The sequence below is a fragment of the Pleurodeles waltl genome, chromosome 12 (genome assembly GCF_031143425.1).
Source record: "Pleurodeles waltl isolate 20211129_DDA chromosome 12, aPleWal1.hap1.20221129, whole genome shotgun sequence".
NCBI classification, from domain to species: domain Eukaryota; kingdom Metazoa; phylum Chordata; class Amphibia; order Caudata; family Salamandridae; genus Pleurodeles; species Pleurodeles waltl.
In genome coordinates, this window is record NC_090451.1 from 278,109,942 (window position 1) to 278,130,006 (window position 20,065).

At 42.0% G+C, this 20,065-nt stretch overlaps 1 protein-coding gene across 2 annotated transcripts in view; it reads right to left on the reverse strand.

The window, feature by feature from the left end:
- The window catches only part of LOC138267141 (NAD(P)H dehydrogenase [quinone] 1-like), an 87,932-nt gene that overhangs the window by 66,484 nt on the left and 1,383 nt on the right, over positions 1-20,065 (reverse strand). Inside the window, exons 2-3 of one of the 2 annotated variants that reach the window (XM_069215995.1) lie at positions 19,081-19,119; positions 13,322-13,423 (exon numbers count right to left, since the gene is read on the reverse strand). The gene's annotated coding sequence lies outside the window, so the exon portion shown is untranslated. The remainder of the gene's footprint in view (positions 1-13,321; positions 13,424-19,080; positions 19,120-20,065) is intronic. The other variant, XM_069215993.1, reaches the window with a different exon arrangement.

A 20,065-nucleotide genomic window follows, 5' to 3' on the forward strand; every position in this document is an offset into this window, starting at 1 on the left:
GCAGGACCTCACAGTGTCATAGGACGGTAGATAATCGTGACTACAGTGATTGAGGAAGATTGCCGTGAGCATCCACTTAGAAAAATGGAGGCTACATTAGATAAAAGAGAAAGTAAAAACGTAAAGAATAATTGTAAAGAAATATATAGTCGTTGTAGTATTGCTCTATGCGTCATTATATTGTCGTGTATTCTTTTGGCATCTGTAAACTGGATCATTATTACTCTGCAGCAAAAAGTTGTCTCTTCTCCTACCTCTACATCTTCTTCTACTATCTCTCCGCACCTATTTCACACTCTTCCCCAGCATGAACTCATCAGAAGAACTGAATACTTTAACAATTCCTTCGTCCAGTTGTTACATCAACATCAGTTAGTGATCAATACAACTGACTGTTGGGTGTGTGGACTCATACCACATACAGTAGAAAATGGAATGCCATATTTAGTTCTTCCATTCTCCTATGAAGGTTCCGCTTGGGCTTATTTTGTCATTTTCAATAATGCATATCAAAGTAAAATTAAACAACCTGTCAGTTCACATAGTGTTGGTTCAGATTTCAGTCATAGTTTATTGATAAAGGGAATGGTAGCTATGGCTAAAATCATGGAAAAAAGTGAAGCTTCCATAAATGAAAGAAAAGCATATTGGAACATAACTAATTACATTTCCAGCCTCAATGATAAGATTGAGCAAGGAAAATCTCCTCCGATACGGCTCATACCCCAACAAGGAAATTTCTGTCTGCAAATAAATGGTAGAACTCCAAACACCGGACAAAGAGAAAGTTTATGTTCCCATACATATGTTTATTCAGCCCTGAATTCACCGCCGTTAGTACCATCTCAAGGTACATACTTCGTTTGCCACGATAGGGCTTATACATGGTTGCCAGCTTATTTTTCTGGTACTTGTTATATAGCCTTTCTTCTTCCCCCTACATACACCGCTCCTGCGAACCATCATAAAAATAGATATGGCAGAGGGATTGTGGATTCGAAAGACACAGCAGGACAAGAGGGAGGAGATTTCCTCAAAGGATTTCTTCCCTTCTGGGGTCCAATGGCCAACAGCAGAAATATAAGGCAATTGGTTCGTGTCGTAGAAACCACCATAGACATCACTGTAGGAGCTTTAAGTAACATTACAGCTGAACTACAGGCTGATCGTCTTATGACCTTGCAGAACCGTGTTGCCTTAGACTTTGTTCTTGCGGACCGTGGTGGAGTATGCAAATTGATCGGATCAAGTTGCTGTATTTTCATACCTAATGACGCTCCGACAGTATACCAAGCTATCTCTAAGTTACACATAATCTCCGAATCGATTCATCAGGACGAAGGAGATTGGTCCTTTTCAGAGTGGTTTTGGGGATTACTGTCCAAATGGGGTTGGAAGGTATTGACATTCTTTGGAGTAATTTTAGCTTTTATATTCTCTTGTTGTCTTTGTATGCACTGCGGTCCTGCCGTCTGCAACCTATGTGCTACTGCATGTATTCCCAAACCCAAGTCACAAAGAGCAGAGAATATCAAAATGATGGTACAGCAACAGCTTGATGACCTCATGGCCATAGACATCGACTCAGACTAACATGAGTTTGTGTATCTTGCCTGAGTTCTGGCAAAAGGAGGGTCTGAGGAAATTCGATTTTTTAATACGATCGTATCGACCCGCCATTTTGTGGCCCGCCGCCATTTTATGTTGCCTTCACTCAGGCAGCACAGCGAACGAAGTCCATTCTGCCTTTTCTGCTTATTCTGCAACATGGTGTTCAAAACAGCTTTCTGCCTCTATCTTTACAAGGCTGGTATTAAGGTCTGACCGAGTACACTAATCCCTGTCTGGTTTTCTAATCCTTGTTTCAACTATCTGTAGGCTCACACTATTCTCCGCCGATCTTATCTTATCGTCTGGCCTTCGCTGTCCTTTGCTAGTATTCTCTCATTTCACAACTGTCTTCCAAACGCACACAAACTTATCGCACCACATGCAAACTTCGTTGTGGATCGGTTAATGAATTAGTTCAAGGGAGGGGTGACAAACACAGCTGGAGGGGAGGCAACCTTAAGTCACTTGATACTTTGTTCTGTCTTGTTTTCCGACATTTCTATTGACTCTGCTCTATCTTTACATCATTCTTACTGGCTCCTTTCTATGTGTTCTGGGAGTGTATGTAGTTAATAAATGTTTTTATACGGTATATAAGATTGTGCGCCACAAAGTAAAGTGGCAGTCTCCTGAGAACATACCTTGTGTACTTCTTGGACAACTGTACTAGCTGCAGCTAATAAAATCTGATCTTTTACGCCTGACAGAGTGTCCCGTGTCTCTGTTAGTTGAGGCAGGTGAATCCAAGGAGATTTTAGGCGTACCCTGCGCCGCCAGGCCCAAAAGGTTCTGGTTCTTCAAGTCCAGACTCCTTATAAGCGGGAATCCCCGTCAAAGTACTTTCATCCAATTAAACGAAAAGAAGGGAAGATCTGCCCCGTCGGGGTTCCTGTAATTCATGCTCAGAAGGGATAAAATACGAAAGGCAACGTATGCCGGTGCGGTTCTGCGGCTGCTGAAAATGGACTGCACATACCTTATTTCCTTTAGTCGCTGTATGTTTGGTCATGCGTCCAATAGTTCGAAGAGCTCAAGAAACAGCGCATGATAACGCTGTCTTGTTGCCGGTGTAATCTGCGTCCTGCAGATTGTCGGCGTCTATATGCGCGCGCCGAAAACATTAAGAAATTAAAAAAGGACTACGAACTAGTCTGATAGAGCGCTTAGGGAGCCCTTGGCTCTCCTACAGAAAAACTATCGGAATATATTGACATCTTTCTACAGCCTTTTGTCCAAAATTTACCCTCTTACATTAGAGATACCAAAGATCTACTCTGTAAAATTACAGATTATGAGTGGACGGAAGGACATTATCTAGCCACACTGGATGTCACCTCTCTGTACACGAGCATCCCTAGATCAGAAGGACTCACTGCCATACAACACTATCTAGACACCAGGGAAGCCTCCTTACTAGACCACTCGAACATGTTGATGGACCTGATTCAAATGGTCCTAGACAACAATATTTTTATGCATAATGGCATATGGTATCGCCAAATGCAAGGAGTAGCGATTATTGCACGTTTCCTTTCCCCTTTTTTAGCATTTTTCAGCCTTAACTACGAGCACTAGGAGAACATAACATTGCCTAATCTAGACCATTCGACTTATATGGATGAAGAATTGTAACCACCCAGTTATTTTCAACAAAAATGAGAGTGTAGGCAGTAGCTCTCATACTATTTCTGGACTACTAGCTGGAGTTGCCATTTCAAGTTTTCCTTGATATACCCACTCCTTTTATGTCACTCTTTTCAGGTTGGGCCCAGAGGGACCCCGTGTCTATCACCGTATGTAACTACGGATATACGATTTGACCAATACTTACAAGTACGGCAAACTGCATAGTGCCAAAGACAGGAGCACTAGCGACAAAATATGGCAAGACTTATTATCTACATTGATATACCCACTCCTTTTATGTCACTCTTTGCAGGTTGGGCCCAGAGGGACCCTGTGTCTATCACCGTATGTAATCACGGATATACTATTTGACCAATACTTACAAGTACGGCAAGCCGCATAGTGCCAAAGACAGGAGCACTAGCCACAAAATATGTCAAGACTCACTATTTACATTGGGTAGGTTACTACTACTTTCTTCTTCTTCCTACCGTTTTATCCAGTTTACCCGGCCCACGATATTTCAGTAGCATAACATGTCTCATCTGGTTTCTCCTTCTAGAACCAATGCTATATTTTAGGGGCTACAGCAACCCTAGTGAAACTATTCTTCATACAAGTTTGAATCTATGAGGTAAATACAACCTATTTGTGTAGTATTCCTACTCTAATCTTGGCTTGCATACACGTTTTTTCCTCCTATTTGCTACCTACCATGCATGCATCTATCCCTGTCTTGGACACCAGTTCGAAATGTAAGGTTTATTTGCATGCTTCCCTATTGCACAAGGGAAACTTCTCTACTCACTTTGAAAAGGAACCTCCTAGGTGTTTTTCACCTATCTCATCCACGTGCACCATCTTCCTTTTGTTTTTTAAAAATAAGTTAAAGAGGCTTACTATAATTGCTTTATTGTTTAAGTAATGGGGTATCGCTTTTCTGGTCGAATATTCGTGTATTCCGAAGGGTTCATCCCCCGTGCAAAAATGTGTATCCATGTGACAGATCCTCATACATTGTATCATCTCATGTATAAGAATTGCCATCTGTTTATGTTTCAGCCTTGAAAAAGTCCTTTAGGACGAAACACGTGTTGGCTGTTGTCTGTTCTTGGATTAAACACTCCATGCAACTCTATTCTTTTTGGACTATATATTTATTTTAGAGACTCAGAGTGCCCTGGTCCCTGTTTCCTTCTCAACTTGTATCTCACAGCACAGTCCATGGGTGGTCCCCTCTGGGGTTCCATCTACGAAACCTGTGCAATTTGGAAACCCTTTGTGGTTGGGTTTCTACGACCAGGTTTGCACCGCGCACAAATACAGGCTACGCGACTTTAAATTGATTGGTTTCAGATGTGCGACAATATAGCATTAACCACTTCCTTGTTATAAATGTGTACTGTCAACAAATTATGCATTTCCAGGTTGAGAATTTATTTGACCTACCAGAATATTGTCTAATAGAGGAAGGAGTGAAATGGGTCGATAATTAGCGCCTGCTTTCTTTCTTAAGAGGAAATCAGTGTGCCCTGCTATGAAGGGCATTCTTGCAACATAGTTTGTTTATTCCTATGGTCCTCACCCCAGCCCAGCACATGAACGGATAGCAATTTCAAGTTGCAGGACTCAATCTGAGCTCACCAGGGCGAAACATAGTAGATAGTAAAACAAACTGAAATGCTAAGGCACAGATTTATGTTGCTATTGCAGCATTCCAACGCCACATTATCATCATTTGATTTTATGCTACTGTTGCGTTGGAGGAGCAAAACGCTGTGCCATATCTACAAAGTGACACAAAGCTTGCATTGCGCCACTTTGTAACCCCTTGTGCCACATTATGCCTGCGCCAGGCATAATGTACGCAAAGGGGGGGTGTTCCGGCGCTTGGGGGCTGTAAAAAGGGTGCAAAGGAATCTATGAGATTCCTTTGCACCATTTTTATCTGCATTTTTGAACACTTGCTAAGTGCAAGTGTTAAAAAGAGGCTCCCATTGTGTTCAATGGGCCTCTGGGTGCTATAGTAATTTACATGTTTGAGCCAGCTTAGTACTTTTTGGCCATTCACAACATCTGAGTGTTAATTTACTTCAAAAGTGTAACTCACAGGTCATCATCAAATTGACTGATTTGGAGGCTATAAATTTCTGAATAATTTAAATTTTTGGTCAAGTTTACTATTTTTGGCTATTCACGGAAACTGAGGATAAATTTGGTCCAAAGGTGTATTTTACAATCGGATTTTGTGAAATTCATTGTAAATGACAAAGGGGTAGTGGGTTTGGACTGCATCAGTGATGAAAGTGGCCTCTACTAGTGGTCGAATGGGGCAGCAGCATCTAACGAAAAATGTTGGGCACCAGCACTGGCCATGCGTTTTTTCACTTTCTCTGCAGCACCACCCTCAGTCAACATCTTTTCTTACAAAGTGATATCTTCTGCTGTACCCCTTTCTCTATGTCCCTACACCCTTGCCCACTCTACTCCACACTTTCCCTGTATAAATCTACATCTCTTCACCTTTACCTTACTCCTCACCCCACAACTCTCCCACAGAGCCACCTCCCACACACTCCACCAACTTCTACCTCGCTGAGGGAGAGCTACCCTTTCTTCTTAGGGCTTTGTCCTACTCCTCAACATATCATTTCTACCTCCATTCTTCACTGTTCAGCTTTCTGCATGCTGCTACTGCTCTCCTCCCCAGTTATATTTTTGCCACCTGGCATTCCCCTCCAACTCCATTGCCTACCAGGTCGAGTATCTGTGACCTGCCTTCCTGCTTCCTACGCATTCTTGCAATGATGGTCTGCCCTCATCCTGCATCTTCCCTTCTTGAAAGTCATCATCATTCATTAACCTTAAGACCACCATACACCTTAGCACTCTGGTCGCAGTCTGCCGAAATTCCTGCATCTTCTGAACGCCTCTCACCATTATTTTTGCTCTTGGCCTTTCTCCTAGCTTTTCTCGTACCCCAGTAGCCTCCAAAATGACCTCCCTCCAAAAGTCTAACTAGCACCTCTCCTTCCTACACACCTTTCTCCTATCTCGCCAGCACTAGGCACTGAGATCCATGTGGCATCCATAAAAACCATACAGCACCACCTGCTGGCAAAATACCGCCACCCCATCCTTTGACCCCTCCACTGCTATGCTTTCATATCCTGCTATTTCCCTTTCAGCTCCCCCCCTTTACACCCACGAAAGACTGTGCCTCATCCATCTCTGCAGACTGGGACATTCCTGACCTGCATGTGCGCAGCAGTGATCATGCCAATAGTGCTCCTGCCATAATGACGCCTGACCACTTCCAAGGCCTACTCCTGCCTAACTCGTCATCTTCCAGGTCCTCCGTTATGGCCTCCTGTGACACTTTCAGTGCCTCTTGTCAACCTCTCACAAACCTGCCATGCCTCTACTACATCTTTTCCGATTTACCAACTCCCTTAATCCTTCAACTTAACTAACTTACCTTCCTCCAGGCCTAACTCACTGCCACAACTTTTTTCACCTGGAATAACTCAATTTCACAATCTTGTTTCCCCATTGCATGCAAAGAGACAACAAGAAATAGAAAGCCTTCAAATGTGCACCAACCCCTATTCCCTTTGGACACCACCCCTCACTCCCCAACTCAAGCTACTCTGCACTCTTGCCCCTTGATGACCTGTGCTACCTATGAAAGTCCATCTTCTTAAGGCCTACATTTACAAAATACACTTCAAAGCTATGTTAATTTGGATTCATGTTCCTTCTGTTAATTATTTGGTGCTCTTAAACTTTGTTCTTCCAATGTAAGAGTTGTAAATCTCTTCTTATGGGCTTCTTCTCCTGCTTGCTATGTAGACATGTCTACCTCCTTTCCTTCCTCAGGGCATTTTTATCTCATTCTTCTTCCCCTCCTCCCCTACAGCACTCTTTCATTGTTTTGCAGGAGGTTTTCTTTGAGGGATAGCACAAACATAAAAAGAAAAGGAATTCTGTTTGGTGGTAAGCAGATTTCAATTAAATGATTCAAATACAGTGGGCCCTATCCACAAACTGCATTTTGTAGTACTTTAGTAGTACTAACTTAGTACTTATAAATTATCACAAAATGCCACTCACAAAATTATGAGTCTAAATCACCATTTTTACATTTCCTATCTTTGGTATGGGTGATTCTTACACATGAAAGTTTAAACTTAGTAGTAAACGTAGGAGAGACTAGGGGAGTGGTTAAAAAATTGGATGTGTTTAATACAAAACAGGTGGAGTTAAGAGAGGAGTAAAAAGGACTAAAGGGAGTGTTAAGGAGGAGTTTAGTGAGGGAAAGTCACCCACCCATAAAAGAGTAAGCCCATTCTATTCACAAACTACACATCTAAGGCCATTTAGCCAAAAAAAGGCTCAATACATTAGTAAATACATGTAGCTCAGCACACAGCTGGGTAGGTGCAGCATCAGAACCTCCCATAGAAATCAATGGATGTAGAGACTTAAAACCCTATCGAAAATGATGTTACATTGCATCAAATTATTTGAACTATTTAAAATATAACTAAATGTAATTATCTAAAAGTAAAACATATTATTTAATTTTAAATCTATTTTAATAACCTTATTTAATTAAAAAATGAATGTAAGGTTCATTTTTATATAAATATAATTAGATTCCTTTGAAATAATTATATTTATCACTTTTAATAATTATTATACCATAATAAACATATAGGTGGTCATTACGACCCTGGCGGTCTGAGACCGCCAGGGCTAAAGTGGCATCTGTACCGCCAACAGGCTGGCGGTACTGAGACCCATATTTCGACCGCGGCGGTAGCGTCGCGGTCGTACTGCTGTGTCCGGCGGTTTCCTGCCGTTTTAGCCCCGGCGGTGATAATCCGCCAGGGCAGCGCTGCAAGCAGCGCTGCCCTGGGGATTATGACTTCCCTACCGCCAGCCTGTTTCTGGCAGTTTGCTCCGCCAGGAAGAGGCTGGCGGTAAGGGGAGTCCTGGGGCCCCCGGGGGCCCCAGCACTGCCCATACCACATGCATGGGCAGTGCAGGGGCCCCCTAACAGGGCCCGTGCAGCTTTTCACTGTCTGCCTAGCAGACAGTGAAAAGCGCGACGGGTGCTACTGCACGCGTCGCACGGCCGCAACACCACCGGCTCCTATGTTGCGGCCGCATCCCCGCTGGGCCGGCGGCCGTAAACTAGGTTTGCGCCGGCCGGCCCAGCGGGGATGTTGTAATGGGGACCGCGGGAGTGCGGCCACATTGGCGGCTGCACGGCGGTTACAGCTTGGTGGGCGGCATTAGCCGCCAGCCAATGTTGTAATGACCCGAATAATCTTTTCAATTTAGGTGGGACTTTCTCCCTATACAAATATTATTATTTAATTAAATATATTTACATCAATTAAACTTTTACTCCAAATTTAGGTCAATGTTGCTTTAGCATTTTTAAATTTGAAGTACATTTAAAATAAACATATAAAATTATGACATTATCATTTAACATAAAACTGTTCTAACTGTGTTTAAAGTATAATAAACTCTTTAACTTTCCCTACACTTCACCAATGGAGGAGCTTCACCATTGAGGTGGAGGTCTCCCTCATGAGCTGATGCAATATGCATTTGACTCAGAATCTGCACAGTGTTAATACCACTCACAAAAATGTTTGGTGTGCCATAGGGCTACTGTGACATTACAGATATTGGGTCTAATTTGTGGTCTCAATTCTTCTGGATGAGTCGCAGAATAGAGTGGTAAAATGCAGTGGGGTCGTTGGTGGTTAACAGATTTTGGATTTCAGAGCTCCATTATTGTGAAGAATCTATTTCTAACTCATCCATATATGTGTCAGGATAAACCTAATGGGCTGGGCCAAACTCAAAACTTCTATCCTTATGTGCTCACATATTATGCTTTCATCCTATTGGTGTTATTCTTGACACATCATTTAAGTACACTTTGTTGAGGATTCCTCTGACTCAAGAAATCTGTTTCATCAAAATGACTGCCACTTCCAAAGTTTGTCAGACACCCATTCCTCATTCCTTCTCTAAAGCGCACATTTGCCATGGAACTGTTGCAAGTTTTGCATCTATCATGATGATATGCACTTTGTAGCAATGTTACAGTCATGTGTTCTCCTGTCTGAACATGCTGGGTGTGGTGAGCAGGTGGGCTCCAAGACCTGGTTTTGTTTTAGTTTCTTTCAATGTTGTATCTTTTTCATAAAAATGTAACTGTTTGCTCACTCCTTGATAAATGAATGACCAGACTTTTCATAGGGTCACTATGCTAGTATCTTACCTTCTCCCCAACACTGCAGTGTTCAATCAATCAAGTTGTTTACAAGCTGATATATGGTTCTCTTTTTCCTCCCCATGTCCTTTTATTTACTTTCTGTCATGCCACGGGCCCCGACTCGGGCTGCGAAGCGACCTGGCTTACCTCTGCAGGATGTGACACTGCCTGCGGTGCTCCCTTCATTTTTCCAGGAGCGTCACGGGTTAACTCGGCAGCTGCTGGGGTCATTCTGGCATTGTGGAAGAACTCCACAGCGCCTGTCTTGAATCTATGTTGGGCATGCCGCAGGATGGTGTGGCGGCCCATATTGCATTAAATTTACCACTGCGACTCCAACTGGAGCTGTGATTCCTATGTCTGTACAGTTGTTTTTTTTTGTTTTCTTTTTCCCTTTCTCTTGGAGCCATGTTCTGCTCTTTCCTTCTTCCTTTCTTGTTCCCAGAATGCCTAAACAATAGTATTTTTACTCACCTTTCCAACATGGTGGCCTCTTCCTTGTTTCCTATTGCTCTTTCACTATCCAAGATGGACGCCTCTTACTTCCTGTTGTGTCACTTCATTTCTGTGGGTAATAAAAGGGGCTGTGCTTTTCATTTCCTTACCTTACAACACTCTTCACTTCTGGTTGAGGTGTCCTCATTCCATTGGTGCATCTGGTTTCTGCCTGGTGTGTCTACGTTCCTGTTGACCTGTCCTTCTTGGATTCTCTTGAATCTCTTGATTTACACTGTACCTGCCTTGGTCCATCTCGTTGCTTCTCGCTTGGCTCTGCCTTGATCCCCAACCATGTCCTCTCTTCTTATCAGGATTTCCTGTCTGCCCAGAGGTTTTTCCCCTAGGGTTTTTCTCCTCTTGGGACATCTTCTGGAGGTCACAGTGTGCTCTAACGTCCCTTCGTCAGCACTGTGGCTACCATGCAAGAATCTTATGAAGATCTGGCACTGGAATCAAAGATACAGAACGTGACAGATTGCAACGCCCAAAATCCTGTTCTGGTTCCAACACTATGGATGTTCTGCAACCCACATCCTCAGAGGGTTATACAGAGGCTACCCAAGTCCTGCTACACAGTCCAACAACAGGCTCAAGAGGTGGAACAACTATGACATGAAAATCTGGCTTTACCTCGGGTTTTGACGGGCAAGACATCTGAAGTACCGTCTGTCTCAGCTACAACCCCTTGATATTCTGGTGATCCAAATAAATTAAAGGAATTCCTGGATTCATTGACTTCTGTCCGCTCAGTTTTTACAGGACAGAACCAAGGTCGGTTACCTAATCAGCACCTTATCTGGTCCTGCATTGGCTTAGGCGACACCCTTGGTAACTGCAGAAGATCCCTGAATATCCATTTATACAACCATTGTGGTGGATTTTAAACACATGTTTGAAAGGCCCACTTTAGATACCTCTGCGGAAGAAGCCTTGTGTGAGATTCAACAAGGAACTCAAAGTGTCCAACTATAAATCACTCAGTTTAGACAGCTGGCTGCCGAAACTACATGGGTAGAACTGACTTTTGTAACACTCTTCCGTAGAGGACTACAAGATGAAATCAAGGATGAGTTGGTAAATTCTCCTTGTGTCGAGATCATGGCCAGTCTAATAGATCCTGCATTGTCAATTGAACACCGCCTCTATGAGCGCATATTAGAGAAAAGGAAAGTATGTGCCTACCTTCATCCCAGGACCTCACGTTCAATGATTCATTGACCTGTTCCTGCACAAGGGGAGTTGTCTCAGTAAGTGAAGAACCCACTCAGATTGGCCTGGCTAGAAAACCGTTATCTGAAGGAGATTGAGAAAACAGGATAAGAGCAGATTTATGCCTATATTGAGATTCCTCTGGTCATATGATCTGTAATTGCCCAACTGGCCCAGCCAGACCATCAGGAAATGCTAAATCTCATCCTCTATGAGAAGGAAGAGAGCGGGGTGGTCGGAAATCCCTTCAATTTGTTCTTCAAATGGGACTTCCAACTCTATGTTTTGTCTACCTATGCTTCTGGGCTTACCAAATGGAACAGGAGAAAGAGTATTAGCACTCCTGGACTGTGGTGCTAGTGGAATGTATCTAGATGAAAGATGGGCCATGGAAAGATGGATAGGTCGAGTACCAAAAAACACACCAGAACAAGTGCACACTGTAGACGTTACTCCTCTTAGTTCAGGACCCATTAAGGAGATGACACCATCAATACGACTGACCTTCAGTAAGCATGAAGAGTATCTCTCCTTTGACCTGATTGCCTCACCTAATCATGTCATCATACTAGGCACTCCGTAGTTGGTTAGACAGAATCCCTTTATCAACTGTGAACCAAGGACCATCTGTCTGTCGTCCTGGTTATGTCAATGTTTTTGTTATACTTCTGAGAACTATTGGTCTCCTAAGGATGTACCCCTAGTGAAAGAAGATGTATGTACTTCCATTAATGTAATACAGGGGGTACCTAGTCATTATCCGTCCAATGCTGGCGTCTTCCTGAAACCAGAGAAACTACTTTACTCCCTCATAGGGAATTTGACTGTACTATACCTCTAAAACCAAGAGCTACGGTACCCTTTGGGAGGTTCTACTTCCTGGGTGAACCAGAATAAGAAACCTCGAAACAATATATTAAGGAGAACCTTTGGAGTAGCCTAATTACACGTTCTACTTCACCAGAGGGGCATTTTTTCTTTTGCGTACCCAAAAAGACCAAAGATCTGCGACTATGCATCAACTTCAGAGAACTAAATAAGGTCATTAATAAAGATTGGTATCCTTTGCCCTTGATCAAGGATATACTGGGACCGATAAGAGGGGCACAAAGGTTTACCAAACTGATTATTAGAAGGGCCTATCAACTCCTTCGAGTCAAGGATGGAGATAAGTGGAAGACTGCACTTAGAACACCCTTTGGTCACTTTGAATATTGTGTAATGCCATTTGGACTAACCAATGCTCCTGCAATATTTCAAAGATTCGTGCATACAGTGTTCGCAGATCTGTTGAATCAGATTGTTGTAATATATCTAAATGACATCTTGGTGTATTCTGTGGCTCATAAATTGCGCCAAGAATATGCTCTTCAGGTTTTAGAAAGATTGCGCCAGAACAACCTATATTGCAAGCCAGGGAAATGTGAATTTGACTAGGCAGAGGTGGAATACCTGGGATTTCTAATCAACAAGACAAGGATCACAATGGATCCTAAAAAGGTACAAGCTGTATTGGAGTGGCCTTCACACACAACCATAAAAAAAAACTCAATGTTTTTGGGACTGTTGAACTTCTACTGCCAATTTAGCAGCAACTTTGCCCACCGAACAAACTACACTTTGCAAACCCTAAAAAAAGGAAAACCTATAGCAAGGGTTCAAATAGACTGAAGCAGCAAAAACACCTTCTAATCTCTTAAACCGGCCTTTACAAGGAACTAATCTTACACAACACTGATACTACCAATAAGTTGATCGTACGAACAGGTGTATCAGACCAAGCTATAGGGGTGATACTTCTTCAGACACAGAAAGACGATAGGCTTAAAGAACCTGTCTTTTTACATGTCACATGTCCTGTCAAAATATGAGAGAAATTACTCTGTTCTTGAAATGGAACTATTGGCCATGAAACTAACCTGTTGTGATTGGAGGCAATTTTTAATGGGCAAAAGGGGATCATTTGAAATATGAGTAGACCACAGAAATCTGCAATGTCTTTGCAGTATCCAGTGTCATAACAGTCGCCAAACCCAATAGGCATATGGCAGTAAGATTTCACTGTTACCTATATACCTGGCTCTCAGAACACTCTGGCTGATGACTTGTCTCCCTGGTGTATTATAGGCACAGTCCAGTCATTCCTTGATAGAGTCCAATGGAGCTATGCTTCTATACCTGCAGAGGAAAAAGAAACAATAACAAAAGAGCTCGTTCAGCATGACACCCACTATTACAAGGAGAAGGCGATATGTCCTCCTACAGAGAAGTTACAGGTTGAGGCCTCACAGATGTGCCATGATTCTCCCATTGCTGATCATCGAAGACTCAATCCACCCTGGAACATATATTCTGTCATTCCTTGCGGCCATCAGTAAAAGAAGATATGGAGACCTAGGTCTCTTCATGTCCCATCTGTGTTCAAGCCAAGAACCCTCCTACCAGGCCTGTAGGGTTTCTGTGACCTTTACCTGTTCCACCTGCACCCTGACTTTCAATATCCACTGATTTTATTTCTTCATTACCTCCATCCACAGGCATCCGTGTTATTATGGTAACTGTAGACTCTTTTTCTAAGATGGCATACTTCACAGCTTTACGTAAATTATCCCCTGCACAAGAATTAGGAAAGATCTTTCTGCAGGAGATCTTTCGGTTACATAGTTTACCACAAGTCATAATATCCGATCGAGGTCCTCAATATATCTTCTGGGTCTGGAAACGTTTCTGGAAGTCCCTACCTATAGACACAGCCGTGTCCTCAGGTTCCCATCCCCAGACCAATGGTCAAGCTGACTGAATAAAATCAAGGGTTAGAACAATATCTCCAGGGTTCCTGCAATTCCACCGAAAGAGATTGCTCATCTTATTCATCCCTAGTGGAGTTTTCCTATAACTACACTGTTCACAGTTCTGTAAAGCCACTCCCTTTTTCTGTCTTCATGGTTGACATCCTAAGGCCTTTCCTTCTGTCCTACGAGATTCCGTTTCTATTTCAGCAGCGGCTTCTTTGGTAAGGCACAAAATATATGCCAATCTGAAAAATGGCAAACCGAAAATGAAACATTCGACTGATGCTCTTCGATGCCAGTCCCGGTGATATCAAGTCAATGACAAGTTTCTCAGAATCTGCAAAATCAGCTGCCAGGTAGCTGCCATTAAGAAGAAAGCCATTGTGATAATGCATGGCCTTTCCTGTCTCAATAAGAACTTAAAGAGTTACTATGCAGCACCAGTTCTGAAAGTCATCAATGCCACTCTCCTCCCTGCATTATGTTATGGGCAATTGGTCTTCCCCAGGGCATGCTCACCAATACTGGAAAAAGTCCAGTCGTTGGGCTATAAAATGTTGTTCCACCTACCAAGGCACCTACGGAGTACCAGAATTCACTTAGAATTTGGTCTGTCATGGCAAGGCACATGTGAAGTATTACCTGAGGGTACTGAAGGCACCCAAGAGCTCACTAAAGGCCAATTTAAAAGATGCTTTTCAAAGTCCATGAAATCCATGGCACGACCTTCTATAGAAAGCCATAAGGACATCCCAAATTGTTGACCCAGCCTCGTTATCGAACTCTTTCCCTTTCTCGGAGTAGAAAAGGGAGATCAACCGGCAGTGTCATTTAATTTTGTTTTCAGCAAGACACTGCCTCATTGAACTCCTCGGATATTGTTCTTCCATTGATCTCTTCCTATCTGGTAGGAGGCCCCAATCCTACCTTGCTGACTCAATGAACTTCCAGGCATGGACCGATATTCTGAAGATGAGACTTCTGGAGCTCCCGAAAAAATACCTTAATTCAGCTTGGACTAGTGCATGTCAAGGAGAAGCCTGCGGGCCGTGCAACTTTAAACAAGAGTCCTGGTTGCATCTACTGTGCTCTTGTCCCACTTTGGACATAAACAGAAAGTCCTAACTGAAATACATTTTTCTTGCAGAAGGGGTGTTCACCTGTCGAGAGGCCTCCTCGCTCTGTTTCTCTTGGACCAACGCAATGTTATGAGCCAAATGCACTAAATATGTGAGGGAGCTCAGGAATCTCCTTCGCCCCCCAACCCAAAGTCAAAAAATATAACAACTGTAAGCAAAAGACTTATAACAGACTATTTTTACAAAATCTAATCGGCTTCAATACATATTGTCTCTGCCTGGTTTGGGGTAGAATTTCTGCATGACGGACTTTAGTCCTGCTAGTGCCCGACTAGCTGTGGCACTTTTGTATAAAAAAAATCTTCTTACTCATAGCCAAATACTTTTATAAGATCCAAGTGATCCCATGATAGCATGTCCCTAATTTGGCTGGGGGTGCACCGTATTATAGTATGTTGCATTTTAACCCAGCTTTATTGCGGCATCTTGTGTAATAACTTTCCCTTTTTACTAACTGAACTCCATAATTTTCCCTTTTATTGGCTGAGTGAACTTGGAAGTTTTAGGCTGTTTCCTTTTATGCTAGTGTAGAAATATTTAAACTGTTTTAACCTTGGAATCGTTTTCTAGGCTATTTTGTTTGCTAGCTATAATCTTTTTAAAACTTTTTTGTTATGGTTTTTATTAACTAAACAATAAACTTACCATTACCATTTAAAAAGGTTAAGGCACAAAATGTATATGGTTCTCTAGTTCTCACTGAATGCACTTAATTACTGAAGTCGAGTGAAACACTTTCCATTAATAATGTTAGTACACGTGATGTGAAACATCACGTGTACCTATAGGCTGATGCGGCGAGATCAGGGGTGGTGCCATATTTTACACTGCACCAATGTACTCATCCTTCATAGCCCATAGGTTCGAAGGAAGGACATTCCAAGTTGTGGCAGCAAGATAGGAGAAAGACGTGCTACCCATCTTTTTCTCTTGAATAGCGAGATCACTGCCAGCTCGGCACCAGAAGAACGAAGGTTTCTGGCAAGATGATATGGAATAAGCCTCTTGGCCAAATACAAAGCGCTAATCACATAAAAGGCTCTATGAACCAAAGTGAGGTCTTTAAACCATACCCTCTGTTTGGTCAGCAACCAATGAAGCTCCTTAATGTGTTGAAGAATGTGTGCCCCTCTGGAGACTTTCATTAAAAGCCGGGCAGCAGCATTCTGTGCCAGCTGCAGTCTCTTCAGCCGGTATGCCTGAAGGCCCCAGTAAAGAGAATTTGTATGACAATCATTGTTGGACAACTTCAGGTCCCTGTGGATTGCTCTAGGATGATTTCACAACAGCTTCAGGATGAATTTGTATCAGCGTATGAAAATGTGTTTTTTTTTTCTCATTCTTCAACGGAATCAATTGTCACCAAGTTTTATGAGTTGGAAAACATGTAAACAAAACAAGCATTAAGTATCCATATACACTATGCAGGGCAAGCATTCATATTTTAAAGTGACATGTTTCCACTCCAAACTAGCAGAAACAATTATTTTACTTTGTCAACACTAAGCTATAGCAGTGCTTTGCTTTACCCACCACACTCAAGCATGTAATCCTGGATGTATTACGACACCTGTGGTTCACTAAGACACTATGATAAAAGAAAATATGAAAGAGCAGTGCAAATAAAATGCATTTCTTTGACATGTTGCCCGGGATTGATACCATCAAATGATGTATAACTGAGACACTCATTTTTAGCTTCCCTAATGCTCACCTATATTTTTGCTTACAAACTGTCCTACGTGAGGAAAAGCAAGGTTCGCACCCATGTGCGAGCCAAATGAAGTTTGTTTTATTGGTTGAAGTAGGATCATGACCCATAATTCCTCTGGGTGCAGAAACCGTTCTTGAGTATACCATCACTTGATGAAAAAGCACACTGTAAGTAGAACGTGAAAGGACAGTGTTGGGGGAGGGAGGATTTGTAGGTATTAGCCAGAGGCAGTGTGTGGTGACCTCATGTTTCGTTTTCCATCTTTGATTTGAAGAGTTGACTGAGAACAGCTGGGTTTTGAGCTCCATGACACTGTGCCTTTACTTTAAAATCATTTGGTTTCAAAATTAGAGCACAAGGTGCCCAACAAAGATGCCAATTGTCTGTACGGAATGGCTGAGGACAGGAAAATCAGCAGAGAGGCACATATGTAGTAATTAGTGTTAAATAATAAAAGTGTATTGCCTTGCCATGGAATATAGACTTTTCTAATAACAAAGTTCACTTTTTTGAGTTTCAACAAATATTTCCTGGACAAAATGCCAAGCAGAAATAACACTATTCTACCTACTTATAACTGCCCTTAAAGCAGTGGCCTGATTTAGGTGTCATTCTTTAAAATTTTATCCTAACCCGCTATCTTGACTTCAAGGTGTGTACATGTGCATGAGTATGTTAATATTTACTGCACCTTTATTTTCACATGTTTAATGTATGTTCTTAATGGGTTACAATGAGGATGTGTATTTGAATTATAACTAAGGTATTTGTGCAATATTATTGATTATCAGGCGATTTGGGAAATAACCATTGCTTTGAAATCATTCTTCAGTGATTTAGTAATTGCTTTCATAGATAGCTCATTCAATAAAACTTGCCATCCTTTCTAACACAATAAGAATGATTGCAGGTTTAAATGATCATTGGCAAAGTCAACTGGTCCCCCAAGTTAATGTTATTACCTGACCATTTGGCTTTGCAGTCACTTTTTGTAGATGTTGCTCCTCATTGCCGCAGAAATAACACCTCTGGATAGAGTTTGACTGAATAATGCCTCAAGGGAGAAAAGAAAAAGCTTGAATGGCTCCTTGCTTGGGGAAAGCTGGAGTTATCTTCCATGGTGTGAGAAGATAGTCCCATAATGCTTTCACTGGCTAATGTGTGTACAGACATTGGTGGCAGGGCTGCAGCCCTGTCTCTGTCTCCCCACCCAGCTTTAAGTTCTCCAAAGAACCCTATCTAACAGTCCATATGACGTATTGTTGTTTTCTTTAGCACTGCATACCCCACACACACAAGACCAAAGACAAAGACGCAGGTAGAGTGAGTGTGTCTGATCAAAGAGGAAGCGAGATAGGGAAATCTCGATGTGAGTATCAGCTTGTAACTTGCCTTGAATATATATTTAGTCATGTCTCTTTATACAATTCAGCAATAGTGCATGAGTTAACAGAAGGCTACTGATGACATAGTTACAGAAGGCAAGTAGAATGAGTAGACTAGGTGACTCCATTGGTCTCACACGTGTATAAAGTAACTACTTCAGAAACTAAGCAAAACTGGCAAAATAGATGGGCTTGGTGGCCACTGCTCTGTGACTAATGCATAATTAACTGTATGCCTGTATATATATATATATATATACATATATATATTCATGATACAAAGACAGATTTGGAAACTAAGAAGAGACTATTAAAATACAGGAGCTAAGGGAACTGGCATATCAGGTGGACATTGTTTTCTTCCTATACACTCAATATTTACGTAATCTCTATCTTTAATGTCACACAAGCCAGCATTTACGTGGGGATTCTTTAACAGCGTTTGCTATTATGAGTGGCTAACATATTCCACATAGGTGGGGCATTGAACCACATATGTTCTTGGAAAGAAGTGGGTTAAAATTGATGATAGGTGCTGATGCTGTCACTTTACTATAAGTAGTAGAACCTATGGCAAGGTGAAAACAAAAGGGGGAAGAAAAAGAGAAGCTATGATCAGACGACTCCCAGTGAAAAGTTTGTGTGTATGCATCCTACATTACCAGAATTAAGGTTGACATGTTTCACGCACTGGGTATGTACTTGTGGATCTAGTGGCATTTCTTCAAGACCAAAAACAAACCTAATCCTTACTAAGAGAGGGTAAGATGGCTCTGATGCCAAGTATGCCAACATCCTAATGTACCTTACACTGATGTATGTGTGTACTTCCTCCAAAGGTGACCTGTAAAGAAGAAACAAAAAAAATATGAAGCAAGTCAAGTAAGTATCATGGACCAAACATGTTGTGTTCACAATCAGTGTAGTCATGCTCACATTGGCAGCTCAAGTAACAGTGAGTAATCATGCCAAACTCATGCTTTCACTTCTAGGTACAAGATGTGAACATTAAACATATCTCCTTGTGGTGACCAAGTCAGGCACCTTACAGAATTGTGTTTAGAATAATGTACTCACAAGTGAAACAAACAAAATGGCCTAACATTAAGTACCGAAGATGCAGGTATATCAAGTAAGGTGTAACACTGAGGTGTTCCCGTGATTACGGCACTTAGAAATGCAGACTCTAAAGAGGAGAATGTCCACAATGAAAATAAGTTCCAAGGCGCAGTGTTAATAGTTGTACCGGTTGCTGTCAAAGCCCCCGCCAAGGACATATTCTTAAAATAGGACCATATTCAATTAAAATACAGTGTGTACAGACCTCACTGTGCAGGGTAATTAGAAAATCACTGAAGAATGTTCCTGTAATGCACCTCCAAGTCTCATCTAAATAACATGTCTCCACCTTCATGGTAATGTCAAACCTACAGCTTGGGAAAACAGAAAATGCTGTAAATGACATAGAGACAAACATCATATGTACTGTAAGCCACATTGCATGAGATTCCAGAAAATTTGATCCCACCATTTCAACTCACACTGCGGTGAAAGGAATGGGTCTTCCTATTTGAGATTGTTCTCCCATGTGTTTCTGTAAGTCGCATGACTTTCAGTATCAGGATGAAAATGTTATCCCGCGGTCTGCCACAGATCGTCTATGGATTAAGAAGGCTGATCTTTAAGAGCTGTCTGGGAGGTAAAATGCATACTCGCCCACCGCTCAAGAAGCCGGTATAAAACCCAAATAGTTGTGGCTGGTACCCACTCATGGGGGGAGAAATCAATTC